Raw genomic sequence first — 5,445 nt, 5'->3', positions numbered from 1 at the left:
TTGAGGTTAGACAGTCCATTCATCAGTCTAATAATGGCTGGGAAGAAGCTGTTCCTGAACCTGCTGGTGCATGTGTTCAAGCTTCTGTATCTTCTGCCTGATGGAAGAGGTTGTAGCAGATCATTACCAGGGTCTGATGGGTCTTTGATGATGTTGGCCGCCTTTCCACAGCAGCGAGCTTTGTAAATAGAGTCCATGAACGGAAGGTTGGCTTCCGTGATGGTCTGGGCTGTGCACACCACCTTCTGTAGTTTCTTACGGTCCTGAGCAGAGCAGTTGCCATACCAGGCCAATATGCACCCGGACAGTATGCTTTCAATGATGCATCTGTAGAAGTTGGTGAAGGACCTATTAGACATGCCAAATTTCCGAGCCGCCTGAGGAAGAAGAGGTGTTGTTGTGCCTTCTTGACGGTTGCATTGACTTAGGAAGCCCAAGATGGGTTGTCGATTATCCTTTCTATCCTAAAGAATGTTGCCCATACAGCCTACTTCAGCTTCCACTCTTTGTATGACCAGAAAATTCCAATTGTTTACCCAATATATTCTCATTAGTTCATCAAAATTTCCTTTGCCCATCTTTGAAACTCTATGTTGAATGTTGCCACAGTTTTAGCTGAACTTCTGTGGTGCTGTGTAAATAAATAGTTAACATTTTCAGTCATGCAGAACCTTACTGATAATTCCTGCATACCGAGTATGCTGCAATGGCTGGAGAGAAACACATAGACTGCAAACTGTGAAACTTGAGGTCTGAACGAGAAAACGTTAAAGATTTGTTTCTTTTGGTTAAAACTCTTATTCCATGCAACAATCCACATGTTGAAATATTATTTAAAAAGAAAACAGTTTTACTGTTCCTTACATGCACAGCGAGCTGAGTGCGCACTGAGTTAGCCCAGTTTGGTTGCCATTCCTAAGCCTTGGTCTTCTACAGCTTCGCAAGACGAGCCACGGATTTTTGGCCCAGAATAGCACCGTGCAAGTGACTGCGGATTTCATCAAACCGCTCGTTGTGGTTTGTTCGTACAGCCTCGATCAGTTTGGTCATTGCTCCCTTAACGCCAAGGTTGATCTGAGCCAGGGCAAGGCTGGTGGCAGTTTTTCGGTGCAGCAGATGCCCGAGCCGGCTTTGCCTTTGCAGTAAGGAACCTTCATTTTCCAGCAGAGAGCAGTCAGGGACCACAACCAGCTCAATGGGATCGACATCGTGTGCGACAATTACCAGCTGAGCTTTCTTATTCGCCACCAGAGTGGTGAGACGGTTCACTCCTGCTCGCGGAACTGCTGGGCTCGTACCAACAGCGGCTGCTTCTTCTGCAGCTCGGCCTCAGGCCGGGATTTATGGGCCAGGTTGAAAAGCTGGATGACTATCTGCCTGGCCAGGTCCTGAGTGAACTGCTTAACTGCTGGAGGCACCTTCAGGTTTTGGTACAGAATGACCCTTTGACGACAAACCGCCTCAGGTTCCTGTTGGGTTGGTTGTCCTGACCTACTCCGAAGGTTCAGGGCCTCTTCTCGAACACGAGGGTTCACAACTTTTTTCACCTGAAATTGGACGGAAGGGGGCAGGACCACCTTGTTGCCCTTGGCTTTCTTTCCTTTCAGCGTGGCGGAGAGATTGATCTTTCACCCAGCTCGTTCAGCGTCTCGTGAAATAAATAGGGACTGACATCCTGCTGGAGTTCCACTTACCTCTGAGTAGACTTCACAAGCAATTTCAGACCTGTGCCTTGGTCAATGTGATATTAGTAATCTCCTTACTTACCTGTTTTAGAGTTGGTGTAGACTCTTCGTTTGGAGACGGTGACATTGTTGTTCTTTCTCAGCAAGTTCACTCAGCCAATACTAAACTGCGTACGGCCAGGCTGCTACTTCCTGCTTTGACATCCGACTTAAGCACTTACGTAAACCCAACCTACTTCATTTTTCTTTGTTCGCCCAATGCAAACTTAACGTGCCATAAAATCATAGAGCTGTACAGCACGGAAACAGACCTTTCAGTCCAACCCGTCCATATCCATATAAGTTGCAACTTATAACAGATAATTTTTAAATGAAGTCCAAAATAATTATTTTCACTGAGGTATTTTACTCAGAGAGTTTTAAGGTATTAAAGCTTGTAAAGTATGACCTTCCATCACATTATCTAGCAGAATTCTCCAGGAAAAACCTCTGACGCGCAGGGTCTCTGCTTTTTGTGGGAGTTATAAACTTCTGACTGTAACTTATAAGGTAAATTAGAGCTAGAGCTGTGACTATCAAAGGCAAAAGTTTCTGTTCTGGCTCCACTATATTGGTAGCCAATATGACCAATAAGATGAGACATGCTGACAATAATAAAACATTTATATAGGATATTTTTTCAGAAAAAAAGAAGATACTTAAAGAGATACAAACAGACAGAAATTAAACTTTAATGAAGAAATCAAGGCAGAAGGAGGTCAGACATGCTGAGTGTCAAGAAAGAAAAGTGAGGCTGAATGGCTTCTACTTTAATGCTAGGAGTATTATAGGTGTGGCAGATGAGTGACAGGCATGGATGGACCATGTGTAATTTCAAAGTTATTGTTATTGCAGAGACATGGTTGAGAGAGGGCAGGACTGGCAACTCAACATTCCGGGGTATAGGACCTTCAGGCAGGTCAGGGGATGGTGTGAAAAAGGAGGTGCTGTCACGTTATTAATTAAGAAGTTAGTTGCTACAGTAAGGAGGGACGACGTCTTGGAAAGATGTTCTTCATAGTCAAAAAGAAAAGGGAGGTAAATGTAAGTTAGGAAATTAGAATCAGAGAAGGCCCTTGAGGAATATAAAGGAAGCAGGAAATAACTTAAACAATGAATTAGATGGGCTAAAAGGGGCCATGAAATATTTTTGGCCATTTGGATTAAGGAGAATCCCAAGGTATTTTGTACTTATATTAGGACCAACAGGGTAGCTGGGAAAGGATAGGTCCACTCAAGGACAATAGAGGGAATTTATGCATGGAGCCAAAGAAAGTAGGTGAGATATTTAATGATTACTTCACATTTGGTAGTCACCAATGAGAAGGACGAGGCTGGTAAGATGGGGAGGGTTTTGTTGATATTCTAGGGCATGTCAATCCTAAGAAAGAGGAGGTGTTGAAAAACATTGAGGTAGATAAGTCCTGGGACCTGATGGGAACTATCCCAGGAAACTGAGGGAGGCAAAGGAGGAGATTGCTGAGGCCTCTTTAGCCACAGGTGAGGTCTCAGAAGACTGGGGAATAGGCAATGTCATTCCTTTGTTTAAGAACGACAACAGGGATAATCCAGGAAAATGTAGGCTGATGAGACTTACATCAGTGGTCGAGAAATTCATGGAAAAGATTCTTAGTGATAGGATTTCTCCCATTTGGAAAAGAATGGACTTATTAGGGATAGTCAGCATGGCTTTACATGGGGGGGGATCTTGTCTCACAAATTTGATTGGGTTTTTGAGGAAGTGATGAAGATGATTGACGGTAGAGCAGTGGATGTTGTCTAGATGGACTTTACAAAGCATTTGACAAGGTCCGTCATCGTGGGCTGTTACAGAGATTTGGTCACTTGGCATCCATGGTGAGATGATATGTTGGATACAAAATTGGCTTGGCCATGAAAAACAGAGTGTAGTTGTGGAGGGTGTTTTCTGACTAGAGGTCTGTGACCAATCGTATTCTGCAAGGATCAATACTGGACCTTTGTTTATAAATGATTTGGAGGAGAATGTAGGTGGTCTGATTAGTAAGTTTGCAACTGACAAGAGCATTGTTGGTGTCATGGATTCTGATGAACTTTGTCAAAGGATACAGCAACATTTGGATCAGTTGGAAAGTTGAGCGGAGAAATGGCAGATGGAGTTTAATCTAGACAAGTGTGAGGTGATGCATTTCAAATGCAAGAGAAAAGTATAGAATAAATGGCAGGACCCTTAGGAGCGTTGATATACAGAGGGAACTTAGAATACAAGTCCACAGCTCCCTGAAAATGGCAACACAAGTAGATAAGATGGTAAAGAAGGCATACAGCATGCTTGCCATCATTGGTTGGCATTGCTTTTAGAAGTTGGCAAGTCATGTTGCAGGTTTACTTATAAAACACACGTAGGCCACATTTGGAGTATTGTGTGCAGTCTAGTCACCACATTACAGAAATGTTGTGGAGGCCTTGGATAGGGTGTAGAAGAGTTTTACCATGATGTTGCCTGGATTGGAGTGCAGTAGCTGAGGAAAGGCTTGATAAACTTGATTGTTTTTGCTAGATTAGTGCTGTGTCCCATTTTATTTGTGAGATTTAGCTACGGACTTTAGCTATGAAGGGAGGCTGGATAAGCTCAGGTTGTTTTCTTTGGTCAGGGCATAGAAGATAAAAATTGGCAAGTAATGTTGCAGCTGAATAGAAATTTAGTTAGGCCACATTTAGAATAAAGTATAGAGTTCTGGGCGCCACATTTACCAGAATGATGTGGAGGCTTTGGAGAGGGTACAGAAATTGTTTACCAGGATGTTGCCTGGTTTGGAGGTTATAAGCAATGAGGACAGATTGGACAAACTTGGTTTGTTTTCACTTGAACGTTGGAGGCTGAGGGAACACATGAAAGAAGTTTAGAAAATTATGCAAGGCATAAATAAAATGGACAGTCAGAGTCTGTTTGCCAGGGTAGAAATACAGGATGTTATAGAGATTGTGTAGGGGAGCTGGGTCTAGGTGGGATGTCCTTTGGAGGTTCAGCACTGACTCGATGGGCCAAATGGCCTCTTTCAACACGATAGAGATTCTATGATTAAATGTTAGTTACTAGGGAACATAGGTTTAAGGTTTAAAGGAGATGTGAGAGGCAGGTTCTATTTTTACTCAGGGGGTGGTGGGTGCCTGGAATGCATTGCCAGAGGAGGTCATAGAAGCAGATACAGTGACAATATTTAAGAGGCATCTTGATGGATACATGAATGGGCAGGGAAAGGAGGGATACAAGCCATGTACATACAAATGGTTTTTAGTTTAGAAAGGCATTGTGTGTGTTGGTGCAGGCTTGGTGGGCCAAAGGGTCTTTTCTGTGCTGTACTGGTCTTTGTTCTTTGTACTTGTAACCTAGAGGCCCAGGCTAATACTCTATGAACGTGGTACAAATTTCAAAACATGGGCAATTTTCCTCAACCTTACTGCTGTGTACCACATATGCAGACAGATACATTCACCAAAATATCAAGAATTGTTCCTTCCTAATTTTCTGATGTCATTGAGTAGCTGCTCTGGGACAAATAGCTCTGGGGGCTTATGGGTGAAAAGAATAATGCCAGGATGAAATAACCGCATGAAATACGACAAAGGCGTCATCCTATCTCATTAAAAGTGTCTCATTGACTACCTACCATGTCCCTGTAGTGTCCTTTATGTCCAATTCCTGTCCCAATTGCAGCATTCCTAGAACAACTTCGCATAT

General features: G+C 43.1%; 1 pseudogene; it reads right to left on the bottom strand.

Moving 5' to 3' along the window:
* Positions 1-333: 333 nt before the first annotated feature.
* On the bottom strand, positions 334-1,812 carry LOC109914669 (annotated as a pseudogene).
* Positions 1,813-5,445: the final 3,633 nt, after the last annotated feature.

Source organism: Rhincodon typus, chromosome 1 (assembly GCF_021869965.1).
Source record: "Rhincodon typus isolate 14 chromosome 1, sRhiTyp1.1, whole genome shotgun sequence".
Lineage (NCBI taxonomy): Eukaryota > Metazoa > Chordata > Chondrichthyes > Orectolobiformes > Rhincodontidae > Rhincodon > Rhincodon typus.
This window is presented reverse-complemented; position numbering and strand designations above follow the sequence as displayed.